The sequence below is a fragment of the Aegilops tauschii genome, chromosome 5 (genome assembly GCF_002575655.3).
Source record: "Aegilops tauschii subsp. strangulata cultivar AL8/78 chromosome 5, Aet v6.0, whole genome shotgun sequence".
In the NCBI taxonomy this organism is placed as follows: domain Eukaryota; kingdom Viridiplantae; phylum Streptophyta; class Magnoliopsida; order Poales; family Poaceae; genus Aegilops; species Aegilops tauschii.
Genome location: NC_053039.3, coordinates 75,473,459 through 75,487,792, shown reverse-complemented (window position 1 = coordinate 75,487,792; position 14,334 = coordinate 75,473,459). Strand labels below are relative to the sequence as shown.

General features: G+C 55.1%; 5 non-coding genes across 5 annotated transcripts; all 5 read right to left on the bottom strand.

The window, feature by feature from the left end:
- Positions 1-8,563: 8,563 nt before the first annotated feature.
- LOC120965483 (5S ribosomal RNA) lies at positions 8,564-8,682 on the bottom strand. The gene has a single exon (XR_005758536.1). It is a non-coding gene; the product is annotated as a 5S ribosomal RNA (ribosomal RNA).
- Positions 8,683-9,052: 370 nt separating this feature from the next.
- On the bottom strand, positions 9,053-9,171 carry LOC120965576 (5S ribosomal RNA). The gene has a single exon (XR_005758621.1). It is a non-coding gene; the product is annotated as a 5S ribosomal RNA (ribosomal RNA).
- Positions 9,172-9,541: 370 nt separating this feature from the next.
- Positions 9,542-9,660, bottom strand: LOC120965532 (5S ribosomal RNA). Its single transcript, XR_005758577.1, has one exon. It is a non-coding gene; the product is annotated as a 5S ribosomal RNA (ribosomal RNA).
- Positions 9,661-10,028: 368 nt separating this feature from the next.
- LOC120965494 (5S ribosomal RNA) lies at positions 10,029-10,147 on the bottom strand. The gene has a single exon (XR_005758547.1). It is a non-coding gene; the product is annotated as a 5S ribosomal RNA (ribosomal RNA).
- A 371-nt stretch (positions 10,148-10,518) lies between these two features.
- On the bottom strand, positions 10,519-10,637 carry LOC120965513 (5S ribosomal RNA). Its single transcript, XR_005758562.1, has one exon. It is a non-coding gene; the product is annotated as a 5S ribosomal RNA (ribosomal RNA).
- Between the last annotated feature and the right edge of the window lie 3,697 nt (positions 10,638-14,334).

The following is a 14,334-nucleotide window of genomic DNA, read 5'->3' as shown; positions in this document are numbered from 1 at the left end:
CGAAGGAGGAGCTTCGTCAAGCCGGAGATATCATGTCCAGGAAGCCATTTTTGTTGTGGACGAAGTTCGGAGATCCGAAGTATGCCCCTCTGGATCAATTATGGAGTGCCGGAGACGCGTACGTGGACTTGGCAACGTGTGCTACTGATGCGACTAAATTTTTCAAAGATCAAAAAGATCATGAAGTGGAAAAGTTGTTCTGGTCGCAGTTCAGTGCTCCAACGCGTCCGCTGCTGCTGAATGAGCAAATGGCTGAGTGGGCTGAGCTCCATAGGTTGTCCGGGCTTGCCATGAGGTCTGTCGTGGATCATCTTTGGCCGGAAGGACCAAGGCCGAATAGTTATTTTGGTTTAATGCAACGATTCCTTGGTGCTGTGCCGCATATCGACGCTACAATGAGGTTGGCGTGCATAGAGGGTGCGCGGATGGCTCTTGCCCGTGCTAAGACATACTGGGCAGAGATGGAGGCCACCGCTATTGCAACCCAGAGTCCGGCCGTAGGCCAGGCATCGGCCGAGCACTATTTTGAAGAAGTCCTAGAGGGCGCTCGTTTAATAGAGGTTCAGTGCTCGAAGAGTATCATGTTCTAGTTACATGTAACCCGATTGTAAAAACAATGCTATTAGGATTATAAAGGTTGTGTTTATACTTTTGCCTGAAAGTATTATTATGCCTCCTGTGCGGCCATTTATGTATGTATATAACCTGAAAGTTTGCAGTCGTTGGCTTCAGCCCACACGCATATAATGCGGGGGTGTTCGAAAAAGCGTGCATTCATACTTGATCCAACGTCTTGGTCCATTAAGGAGGTGATAGTGCGGCGAAGAAGGCAATCGGACTATATTGCTTTAACACTTTCACTTAGCCATAGGAGTTTCACGGTGGGGCTACTATAGCCCCTGGTATTTCCGCGTCTATCCGAAGATGGTGCGCGTACATACATGACCGGGAAACCGGTCCTTCGTTAATGCGGAGGAATCGCGAAGATTCCGATGAGTCATTGAGTGGTTGACCAGTCTCGCGCTGTATCATGACAGTCAGTTTTCGGCTTTCTCTACTGAGGTGCTCGTCCGGATGAACCAGGGCACAATCGCAGTAGTTCTCCCAGTGCAACCTTAGCCGATATAGCGGAACGTAAGGTACCAAAACATGGGAGCCGGGCAAACCCAACTATTGACCAAAGACATGATTCGGAGCTGATGCATATAAGGCCGAACTCGCGACGCCGAACACTCCCTAAGGTATTCGGTCTTTACAACATATACCGGGCTGAGTAACGCCCTTGATAATGAACCCTGAATTTCCAGGTACGTGCATTAGTCTGGCATGGCGAAATGCCAATAACGCCAGCATCCCTCTCGGTTGTGTTTAGTATCCGGAGGGTGTAAAGCAACAAGGGATAGTAAGAAAGGTTTACACAGGGTCTTAATCTAAAAAGAAACCTTTGAGCGGGGCCCTGCTGCACGTCTGTGCCTGCATCTCTGTTGTGCCGTATCCTGGAAGGGTGTAGCACGATTATCATCTGTAAAAGAGAAAAACTCAGGTGAAAGTATTCGTGTGAAAAATTGGTTATTCTTAATAAACCATTAAAATTCAATCTAAATAAGGGCAACCCGAACTGTAGTTCTTTTTTACATGCGGGAAGCCCCTAGCACCACTTATGGGGATATATCCATCAACCCAATCTCAGGTTTATCTGAGCTGTTACAGCCAGTGTTGCACCGGACTCGTCTAGCCTTGTCCGTGGTCTTGACGACAGATCATTTATTCTGGTTGGAGAGGCAGTCAGTGTTCGGCTGCTAAAGCCGCCACACATTCTTCTGTACGCAAGGAACGCTCTGCGTTTCCGCTAACTATGATGGTGCCACGTGGACCGGGCATCTTAAGCTTAAGATAAGCATAATGCGGTACTGCGTTAAAACGAGCGAAGGCCGTTCTTCCGAGTAGTGCTTGATAGCTGTTTCGGAATGGAGCGATGTCGAAGGTTAACTTTTCACTTCGGAAGTTGTCGGGAGAACCGAATACAACCTCTAGTACTAGAGAGCCCGTGGAGCGGGCCTCTCGGCCTGGTATTACTCCTTTAAAGGTAGTATTGCTATGGTTAATTCTTGTCGGGTCTATCCCCATTTTGCGGACTGTGTCCTGATATATCAGATTGAGACTACTGCCGCCGTCCATAAGGACTCGGATGAGATGGTATCCGTTAATTATTGGGTCTAGCACCAAGGGAGCAGATCCTCCGTCCCGGATACTATTCGGGTGATCCCTACGATCGAAAGTGATTGGGCAGGCCGACCAGGGGTTGAATTTGGGGGTGACGGGCTCCACGGCGCATATGTCTCGGAGTGCGCGTTTGCTCCTCCTCTTCATTACGTGAATCATGTTCACTGTTTTGACCTCTGGCGGGAATTTTTTCTGTCCCGCAATGTGTTGCCGGCGAGGCTCATCCTCGTCTTCACTTGGTGTCTCCCTCCCCTTGTGCCCGGCGTTTAGCTTGCAGGCTTGCTTGAAGACCCAACATTCTCTGTTGGTGTGATTTGCAGGTTTGTCGGAGGTGCCATGAATCTGACATAATCTGTCTAGAATCTTGTGTAGGCTGGACGGTCCATCTCAGTTGCCTTTAAATGGCTTTTTCCGTTGACCGAGTTGAGAGCCCCTGAATCCGGCGTTTACCGCCGTGTTGTCTGGGTTGTCTTCATTGCTTCGACGCTTGCTTTTATGGCGTCGTGGTTTCCCATTACCATCCCTGACTTCGGATGTGCCTGGGTCGCTGGTGCCGCTACGGGCCAGCCAACTATCTTCGCCCTCGCAAAAGCAGGTCATAAGGCTTGTCAAGGCTGCCATTATCCTCGGTTTTTCCTGGCCGAGGTGTTTGGCGAGCCATTCGTCCCGGACACTGTGCTTGAAAGCTGCTAAAGCTTCGGCGTTTGATTCTTCTTAGTGAGGAATCTATTCCAAAGCTTTTGGGCTAACTCTCCGGGCTGTTGAATTATATGACTTAAATCGTCTGCATCCGGAGGTCGGACATAGGTACCTTGAAAATTAGCCCTAAAAGCATCCTCAAGCTCTTCCCAACTTCCAATTGAGTTTTCGGGGAGGCTCTTCAGCCAATGCCGAGCTGGTCCTTTCAACTTGAGGGGCAAATATTTGATGGCGTGGAGATCATCTCCGCGAGCCATATGGATATGAAGGATAAAGTCCTCAATCCAGACCCCAGGGTCTGTCGTTCCGTCGTACGCCTCTATGTTCACGGGTTTGAATCCCTCTGGGAATTCGTGATCCACCACCTCATCGGTGAAGCATAGGGGGTGCGCGGCACCCCTGTACTTGGATGTGTCATGATGTTCTGATGGTTGTAGTGTTCAGTTTTGATTCTGTGCCGGAGCGCGCTTCCTAGATCCGTAGATGGACCTGGTCATACCGACATCGTTAGCTGCCCTATCACGGCTATGGGGTGGTCGATCCGGCTGATTGGCCGTTTTATCTTTTGGCTGTGTGGGCTCTAAATCCTCGTCATCGAATTCAGGCAGCAACTTGCGCTTTGGATAACTCTTTGTGTGGCCACTGCCACCGTACTTTTCTGCAGTGTCGAGCACTTTGTTCTATCTACTGTTGACTGTATTTTGCGCGGTCTTGAGCCTTTGTTTGTTCTTCTTTAGGCTCCTCGCGGTGGCAAGAAGCCTCCTATGGAGGTTCTCTTTCTCCAAGTTCCTTTCCGGGATGATGTGTGCATCGTCGTCCGGACTATTCTCCTCTCCGGAGACAAGTTGATTAGCTTTACCCTCAGCGTCACCGTTGTCGGACAGGGGCTCCGTACTGTGTTCGCCGTCCGCTGGTTCATCATGCTCTGTCGCTGGGTCCATGTGGTCGTCGTTTCCTCTGGAGTCGTTCGGGGTGTTATTCTTTTTTGCGCTGTTACCGTTGTTTTTGCCAAGGCGGGGTTTGGAGCGGCGCCTACACCGTCGCTTTGGTTGCTTCTCGAGGGAACTGTCCTTCGCTGCTTCTTCCCGTTCCTCGTTGTTGTTTTCTTTGGGGGTGTCCACCATGTATATATCGTATGATGAGGTGGCAGTCCAGCGCCTTGTGGGCGGCGGATCCTGTTTTTCTTCTGCATCGTTGTCCATACCATCGATGTCTTCGGAGCCGAAATCGAGCATGTCGGTTAAGTCGTCGATAGTGGCTACCGAGTGGGTGGTGGGTGGGGAACGAATTTGTTCGTTGTCCGCCTCCCACTCCAGCCGGACATAGTTTGGCCAAGGGTCTCCTGACAAGGAGAGAGACCTTAATGAGTTTAGCATGTCGCCCAGTGGTGAGTGCTGAAATATATCCGCGGAGGAAAACTCCATGATCGGTGCCCAATTAGATTCGATAGGCACGGATGCAGGAAGTTCGAAGCCCGTGACCGGGGACGAATCCAAGTGTCCGGCAACATGGGTCTCATAGGAGGTGAAGTCAGTATTTGGCTCTATCGCCGCTGCGTGCGCGTCCTTCGTGGCGGGGTCTATCCACCCATCCTCGGACGGCACGATCTGCTCCGGATTGAGGGCCGGAGTAGGTGCAGGTGTGATATCCCGAACACTGTCCGACGACAGAGCTAGGTCATGCTCGTCGTGATTGTGCGACGCACCTGACATGGGCTCGAATCCGTCGAAGATCAAGTCTCAGCGGATGTTGGCAGTATAGTTCAAGTTTCCAAACCTGACCTGATGGCCAGGGGCGTAGCTTTCGATCTGCTCCAGATGGCCAAGCGAGTTGGCGTGCAGTACGAAGCCGCTGAATACGAAGATTTGTCCGGGGAGGAAAGCCTCGCCCTGGATCGCATCGTTGCCGATGATCGAAGGAGCCATCATGCCTTTATCACGACGGCACAGTGGAACTCTCAATGAAAGCACCAATGTCGGTGTCAAAACCGGCGGATCTCGGGTAGGGGGTCCCGAACTATGCGCCTAAGGCGGATGGTAACAGGAGGCGGGGGACACGATGTTTACCCAGGTTCGGGCCCTCTCGATGGAGGTAATACCCTACTTCCTGCTTGATTGATCTTGATGATATGAGTATTACAAGAGTTGATCTACCACGAGATCGTAGAGGCTAACCCTAGAAGCTAGCCTATGGTTATGATTGTTGTTGTCCTACGGACTAAACCCTCCGGTTTATATAGACACCGGAGGGGGCTAGGGTTACACAGAGTCGGTTACAAGGGAGGAGATCTACATATCCGAATTGCCAAGCTTGCCTTCCACGCCAAGGAGAGTCCCATCCGGACACGGGACGAAGTCTTCAATCTTGTATCTTCATAGTCCAACAGTCCGGCCAAAGTATGTAGTCCGGCTGTCCGAGGACCCCCTAATCCAGGACTCCCTCAATGGCCCCCTCCGGCAGGGTGCCAGAGAGGGCCTAGATTGATTTCTCATGGCTATAGAAGCTTGCGGTGGCGGAACTTCCGATCTAGGTTATTTTCTGGAGGTTTGGGAATTTATAGGAGATGTTGGCATCGAGAACAAGTCAGGCGGCCCCACGGGAAGTCCACTAGGCACAAGGGCGCGCCCTGCACCCTCGTGGGGCCCACGGGACTCCCCTCATGTAACTCTTTGTTCCATTATTTTTATATTTTTCAGAAAAATTCTCCGTTGGTTTTTAGCGCATTCCGAGAACTTTTATTTCTGCACAAAAACAACACCACGGTAGTTCTGCTGAAAACAGCGTCAGTCCGGGTTAGTTCTAATCTAATCATACCAATATCATATAAAACTTGTCAGGGGTGTCGTGCGACATATGCCAAAGGATGGCTTATCATGGAGGGGGCTGATAATACGTTGCCGGTGCCAGGAAACGGGATAAGGCGCCAACATGCCCGCCGGCGAACCTTACCCAGGTTCGGGGCTCTCCTAGGAGATAACACCCTTACTCCTGCTCTGCGGGGTCTCCACATGATCACTCAAGCAACAATGGTGGCTACAAGCTTGCTCCTTGAGCTGTTTCTCTAGAGGAGGAAGAAGAACAAGGCTAGCCCTAACTTCCTCTCTCTATACGTGGGTGTGGGTGGTCTGAGGTCTCAATGAGGTTGAACCCTTTGCATGGGTGCCCTGGGGGATTTATATAGGCCTACCCCCTAGGGGTACAATGGTAATCCAGCCGGGTGTAGGACCTGGCTGTCAGTGTCTGTGGTTGCCGGCGTCTCCGCCGGCTGCTGGGGCCCGCCACCTGGTGGGCCCTGCTGGCTGTCTCGTACTTAGCCGACAGGTCATGCCCGCCGCTGGCGGGTCCTGCCGGCTGCTTAGTACTGTGGCAATGCCGCTAATGATGTGTGCTTTGTCGGGGAGGCATGGCTACAATACCGCCGCCTGGCGGGCGATCTCTGTAGCCACTCCCCATCTCTTCTAATTAATGGCGCACGGATTTTGAGGGAAGGAGAGGGCCGCCTACTGGGAGTCGGCCTTCCCTCGCGCCGACTGGTCCAGGCTCGTTGCCTTCTTGCTTCTCACTTATAGATAGGGCCCGCCGTCTGGTGGGCCGTACCGACAGCCCGTCGTGGGAGCGTGGCCTCCTCTGCCATGGGTGATGTCATGGGTCGCGTGGCAACAGTGCCGCGCCGGGCGGGGGATGTCCGCCCAGTACGCCGCACTGTAGCCACGCTCCGTCCTGGATACGGGGGTGGCAGCCTACACTGCTGCCACGCCCCGTCTCGTCATCATAATGTGGTGCAAACTTCAAGGGGGCGGAGGGGGGCGTCTCCTAGAAGCCGACCTCTCTAGAGGCCGCCTGGTAGGAGTCGGCCCACCTCAGGGCGGTCTTTGGGGAACTGCCGCCCTCTAGCAGCCGGCCGTATGGACCAGCCGGCCCCAAGGAGGCGGCCTTCGGTCTTTGATTCTTGAGGGGCGCAGCCAGCCCCGATGTCTTGAATCGCCATGGGGAGCAGATGAGTCTACCCGTGGTCATTTACTCCGACAGTAGTCCCCGAAGCTGGTGAGGCACTGCGGCTGAAAAAGGGGAGGGGCCTCATCGGCTTCCTACTCCGAGTGGTTTGATCGATCTTGCTTCATCCATCTTCTGAAGCGCCGGCTGTCGGGAGTCGGGCGCGTCCAGGCAGGCCGCCTGGTGGTTTTTGAAACGTTACGGCAGGAGCTGGGTGGCGCGCCAGCCTGGCGCGAGTCTTGCCGCCAGCTAGCTGCAAGCCACGTGGCGCCAGCCGGCCTGGCCGCCTGCCAACCCACGCGCGTTGGGACGTCGCCGCAGGCCGGGGCCCACCACTACCGGGCCTCGGCACGCGCGCGGATCCGCTGCGGCCAAGGCGAACGGTTGGGATTCCGTGGCGTAATTACTTTGTGTCGTTACCGCGTGGGAAATGCGGGGTCGTGGGGTCGTGGGCGTAGTTAATCCCACGATCCCCACGCCCCGTCCCCTCGGCTTCGCAGCCCAGGGCTATAAGTAGGGGGGAGGGGGCGGCACTAGCACGCGCGCCCTCCTCTCCCTCTGCCATTTTTCTTCCCCTTCCTGTTCTTCGCTGCCGCCGCACCCCGTGTCGTGTCGAGGTGCTGATGCGGCCTGTCGTCACTGAACCCAGCTTCTCTGCCGCGTCGTTGCCTCGCCGGACTCAAGCTTCTATGGCGCGCGAGCGGGGCGGTGACTGGGATGGTTCAAACGTCATCGAAGACCACATCACCTTCCTCCGCAGCACGCGGTGGCTGCCCGGCGAGGGCTATGTCCCGGCACGCGTTCCGCCGGCGAAGGAGATCTCTCCGGCGCCGGAGGAAGGTGAGCGGGTCGTCTTTCGGTCAAACTTTCTCCGTGGCTTCGGCCTACCGGCGAGCGGCTTCCTCTGTTCCTTCCTTCAATTCTACCACCTCCAGCCGCACCACGTCACACCGAATACGGTGGTGCCGCTGTCAGCCTTCGTCACACTCTGCGAAGGCTACCTCGGCGTTCTCCCCACTCTTGAGCTTTGGGGGGAATTCTTCTACACCACGCTCGGCGCCGCCGCCGAGAACGAGGCGGCTCAGTGCTGAGCTTTCGTCGCGGTGCGGCGCCTGGGTACTGGGAATTGCTTCCCGCCATCAGCCTGACGCAGTCGGTCAAGCTGTGGCAAAAATCATATTTCTACATCAAGAACGTCAACCCGCCGATCGACTTCGTCAACCTGCCGGCTTACGAAGCCGGCCCGCCGGCTGAGCCCCGCACCAATTGGTCCTTCAAGCCGAGGACGCTGTCGGCCGCCTCCACCGCCGCCGTCGCCAAGGTGATGACGGATTCAGAGGGCCTCCAAGCCGTCGATTTGCTGACCGCCTTGATGGAGCGCCGGGTTCTCCCTCTTCAAGGCCAGCCTCATCTGATCAGCCGGATGAGCGGGCACCGAGACCCGTGCCAGATGTCTACCAGGGAGATGCCAGCCACGGAGGTGGCCCGCCTGGTGAACGAGATCTCGAACTGCAAACTCTCGGAGTCAGAGTGGCAGTTCGGCAAGCGGCCGTATTCCCGCGCACACCCGCCGCCTCCGGTAAGCTTCTTAACTCTTGGTCGCGCACATGCGATATGTTTGTCACGAGGCGCAAAAAAAATTAAAAAGGGAATGCAAAACAAGGACTTCCCAGGAGGTCACCCATCCTAGTACTACTCTCGCCCAAGCACGCTTAACTTCGGAGTTCTGATGGGATCCGGTGCTTTAGTGCCGGTATGGTCACATCCGACATGTTACCCCCGCCTTCGTCCCTTATGCTTGCATTTCACAGGTCCACTGCAAAGATGATTGTCATTCTTACTACCATTACAACCGTTGCCTAATAATGGATAATGCCCTATATATACTACTTACTCTCCCCCTCAAATACCGAGACGAGTTTACCACGGTATCCACCCCTCCCTCTATACCGCAGCAACACGTATTTTTTCACCCCTTTTAGAACGCGCTCCTCGCGCCACAAAGCCGCCTCTAGACGCGTGACCAATGAGCAGCGAGCTAAAACATATCGCAAACGTGAAAAATAATATAACGGGGTTAATATATATCGCGCACGTGCGATATGTTTGTCACGAGGCGCACACAATAATTAAAAAGGGAATGCAACACGAGGACTTCCCAGGAGGTCACCAATCCTGGTAATACTCTCGCCCAAGCACGCTTCACTTCGGAGTTCTGATGGGATCCGGTGCTTTAGTGCTGGTATGGTCCCATCCGACATGTTACCCCCGCCTTCGTCCCTTATGCTTGCCACTCCCAGGTCCACTGCAAAGATGATTGTCATTCTTACTACCATTACAACCGTTGCCTAATAATGGATAATGCCCTATATATACTACTTACTCTCCCCCTCAAACATGGAGACGAGTTTGCCACGGTTTCCACCCCTCCCTCTATACCGCAGCAACACGTATTTTTTCTCCCCTTTCAGAACGCGCTCCTCGCGCCACAAAGCAGCCTCTAGACGCGTGACCAATGAGCAGCGAGCTAAAACATATCGCAAACGTTAAAAATAATATAACAGGGTTAATATATATCGCGCACGTGCGACATGTTTGTCACGAGGCGCACAAAATAATTAAAAAGGGAATGCAACACGAGGACTTCCCAGGAGGTCACCCATCCTAGTACTACTCTCGCCCAAGCACGCTTAACTTCGGAGTTCTGATGGGATCTGGTGCTTTAGTGCTGGTATGGTCGAATAAACATGTTACCCCCGCCTTCGTCCCTTATGCTTGCCACTCCCAGGTCCACTGCAAAGATGATTGTCATTCTTACTACCATTACAACCGTTGCCTAATAATGGATAATGCCCTATATATACTACTTACTCTCCCCCTCAAACACGGAGATGAGTTAACCACGGTTTCTACCCCTCCCTCTATACCGCAACAACACGTATTTTTTCACCCCTTTCAGAACGCGCTCCTCGCGCCACAAAGCCGCCTCTAGGCGCGTGACCAATGAGCAGCGAGCTAAAACATATCACAAACGTCAAAAATAATATAACGGGGTTAATATATATTGCGCACGTGCGATATGTTTGTCACGAGGCACAAAAATAATTAAAAAGGGAATGCAACACGAGGACTTGCCAGGAGGTCACCTATCCTAGTACTACTCTCGCCCAAGCACGCTTAACTTCGGAGTTCTGATGGGATCCGGTGCTTTAGTGCTGGTATGGTCGCATTCGACATGTTACCCCCACCTACGCCCCTTATGCTTGCCACTCCCAGGTCCACTTCAAAGATGATTGTCATTCTTACTACCATTACAACCATTGCCTAATAATGGATAATGCCCTATATATACTACTTACTCTCCCCCTCAAACACGGAGACGAGTTTACCATGGTTTCCTCCCCTCCCTCTATACCGCAGAAAACACGTGTTTTTTCACCCATTTCAGAACGCGCTCCTCGCGCCACAAAGCCGCCTCTAGACGCGTGACCAATGAGCAGCGAGCTAAAACATATCGCAAACGTAAAAAATAATATAATGGGGTTAATATATATCGCGCACGTGCGATATGTTTGTCACGAGCCGCAAAAAATAATTAAAAAGGGAATGCAACATGAGGACTTCCCAGGTGGTCACCCATCCTAGTACTACTCTCGCCCAAGCATGCTTAACTTCGGAGTTCTGATGGGATCCGGTGCTTTAGTGCTGGTATGATCGCATCCGACATGTTACCCCCGCCTTCGTCCCTTATGCTTGCCACTGCCAGGACAACTTCAAAGATGATTGTCATGCTTACTACCATTACAACCGTTGCCTAATAATGGTGTAGGTGTACAAAAGTAGGGGCGCTCCTTTTGACCCCTTTACTTGTGCACGGGCAGTCAGAGCCACGCGCACGGCCACGCTTAGCAGGGCGGAGGAGGTAAGCCGGAGGGAAACCGAACTAAAAAACAATCAAGGCAACGCCAAGACCAGAGACACAAAGAGCATAGGGGCGAGGTGGACTCCCCCGGCAAGACCCTTGCCGGGGCAGCCTCCGCGGCCCCGGCAAGGACCTTGCCGGGGCAGCTTGCCCGAACACCAACAGAGCGAGCCACCCTTGAGCCCAAGGGTTCCAAACGCCGCCAACAACTACTTTGGGACCAAGGCTCGGGAGGCGCCTCAGTGGTGGCATGCAGAACTTTGTGAAGATCATTAATACACAAGATCAGATGAGAACCAGAAGATGACGATCCTCGGCGGGATCCTTGCCGAGGAAATCCACAAGACCCCCGGCAAGATCTTTGCGGGGGACGACCACGACGCCCCGGAAAGACCCTTGCCAGGGCGCCGGCAAGACCCTTGCCGAGGGCACCAGCGGGGCCGCAGCCAGGCCCACGTCTGCCAAGACGCCACCGCCGTCCCCATGCAGCTGCTAGCTCAACCAGCTGGGCAGGCACCTGCGTGGCGGCGAGCGGCCTCTACCCCAACTCAGCAAGCACCTGCGTGGTGGCATGCAGATCTTCGTGAAGATCCTCCCACTGCGCCATCTCAGCTGCCTACCAACCTACATGGCCCTGCATGCCTCGCTGGCCTGGACACGCGTCGTAGTGGGGCGGAGCGGCGACGGATGGGACGGGCATTGCTCCCATCCTCGATAAAGCAGGGGGACACCTAAGCGACGCATTTAATGCGTCTTGTCCCGTAATGCAGGCGATAAGCTCGTGTACTGTACACCTTTCCACCTCCTGTGTGCCACTGTGGCAACCCCTTTTGATCTATAAAAGGAGGCCCGAGGCGTCCAGGAGGAGGATTCAGATCTTTTGGGCAAATCACGCCCCGTAGCTAGCTCAAGACAAGAACACTCAAATATATCCACCAAAGCAGGACTAGGGTATTACGCATCTCCACGGCCCGAACCTGGGTAAACGATCCGTGTGCTTCCTGTCAGACCCGCTCTTTGCACAACCCCGCGCCCGCCAACCGTAGAAGGGATCCCAGTGATTCCATAGGTGTCGATTTCCCCCGACATCTTTGACGTGCCAGGTAGGGGGGGCGCAGTTGTGAAAATCCAGTCTAGCGGTTAGCCTAGCAGTTCTTCATCGCCATGGCTCCCAAGAAGAAGACGATCACGGTGATCGGTTCATCCAGAGCCGGACGGCCCGTACCGGTGCGGGCGAGCAGCAGACCGGTCGCGGACAGAACCCGAGGCGTGGCCCGCGAGCACCAACATCGCTCTGGCAGCTAGAGCCTGGCGAGCGGCGTCGTTTGTGCGCGAGACGACGGGCCGCACGCCGCCAAATCCAAAGACGGAGCCGGGCACCCCGCAGGCGGCGCGCGGGCCCTCCAAGGGCGGCGCCGTGCCACCTCGGGTGGCGCGGCGACCTCCAAGTCGCCTACGCCGGCGCCCACGACGCGCTCTTCCCAGGGTGCGCGCGACGAGCAACGCCACCATATTGGTGACCCCGGACGCCGCTGTGGGAAGAGTCCAGTGCATCATTCGAGGGACAAAGGAGGCCAGCAGGCCCACCGAAGTGCTGGCAAAAATGGCGCGCAGCCACCGGGCCGTGATAGAGCTCCTTCTAACGTGGTTAGAAGTCGGAGCGCATCACGGTCCATGCAGCTTTCGCCACCACCCACGCCAGCAGAAGCTTTGGCGCGCGTGCAGCTGCTCCTCGACTTCCCTCCCGCTGCGGAAAAGCTCGATGAGTGCAGAGCCACCATCCGGAGTCTCGTCGGCGTCGCCAACAAAGACGAGCCACGGCCGGCGGGGCCCTCAGGCCTCCGCTCCGTCGAACCACCGCACGCCCGCGGTGGAGGGGCTGGAGGTGCTGTGGCCACAGTGCACTCTCCTCCTCCACGCCAGCCACCGCAGGTGTCGATCCGTCGTGATGATGCTTGTGATAACATTTCCATAGCGTCGTCCGACCCACGAACCGACCATGAGCAGCGCCAAGTTCTTCGGGAGCGAGCCCATGAACACACTCGAACCACCATTGAGCGCCGGCGCGATACACGCCACCAGTCAGATGAGCGGGCAGGGCCCGCTATGGACCATCCAGCATTGGGAGGTTCCGGCGGCTTACCTTACGAGGTGGGTTGCCCAGCCTTTACCCGTGAGTTGCAGCAGTTCCAGTGGCCGTCCCACCGCACGTTCAAACCCGACGCCGGCGAGAAGTACAACGACAAGACCCACCCGTCGGAGTTCCTCAGCATCTACACCATCGCGATGCAAGCCACTGGAGCTCGCGACGACAAGGTGCTTGCCAATTACTTCCCGTTGGCCCTGAAACCCAATGTCATGTCTTGGTTGATGCACTTGCCGGCAGATTCCATTTCTTCTTGGTCGAATCTGTGTCATGAGTTCGTTGGTGCCTTCACTAGAGGCCACCAAGCTCATGGCCAGGCAAGTGATTTGCATATCATTCCCCAAAAGGAAGGTGAAAACATGTGCAAGTACATACAGAGGTTCAGCCGAGTGCAGTACAACATCCGAGATGTTCATCCAGCCGCCGTGATCAGCACATTCCATCAGAATGTGCGTAACCGCAAGATGCGTGAAGAGCTGGCAATGAACAAGGTCAAGGACGTGGCCGAACTTTATGTTCTGGCCGATATATGCGCCCAAGCTGAAGAGGGAAGGAAGTATCCCGGCGAGGACGCCGGCGCAGAAACCGACTCTACGGACGAAGACACCGCCACCCTGACGAAGAAGGGCCGGTGCCACAACAGGAAACGCAAGGGCAAGGCCGTGCTTGCCGTCGAGGGATCCGACGACACCGGCGCCGCCAAGAAGGCTAAGGCAGATGACCCCGGCAAGGAGATTGCCGGGTGCACTGCTTGCCGGGCCTTGGCAGCTGCCGACAAGCCAGGAGGCTCCGACAAGCAGTATTGCAAGATCCACCGCACCAAGGGCCACGATCTCCATAACTGCCGACAAGTTGAGCTGCTTGCTGAAAAGCAAAAAGCCAAGTATGAGAGGCTGCACAAGGAGAAGGGTCAGGATGGTGCCGAAGGGTCCGGCAAGAATCGTGGCGGCCAAGGAGGCCGCCGCGGCAAGGATAACCAGCAAGAGAAGCCTGCTCGGGGCCGCAACAAGAAGCAGGAAGACGATGATCATGACGAGGACGACGAGTCCGGCGAGCATGATTTCCAGAAGGCTACGGAGGCTATGTGCGTCGATGGTGGTGCCTTGCTGCATACTTCTCACCGCCAGCTCAAGCAGTGGGCGCGTGAGATCACAGCAGCGGAGCCGGCGTTCGACGCTCAGAAGCCGCTAAAGTGGTCCAGCACGCCTATCGTCTTTGACGCCGAGGACCACCCTGATCGCACAACTGTGGTCGGGTGTTTGCCGTTGTTGGTTTCACCGACGATACGCAACCTCAAGGTGAACAAGATGCTGGTCGACGGCGGGGCCGGTCTGAACTTGATCTCACCCGT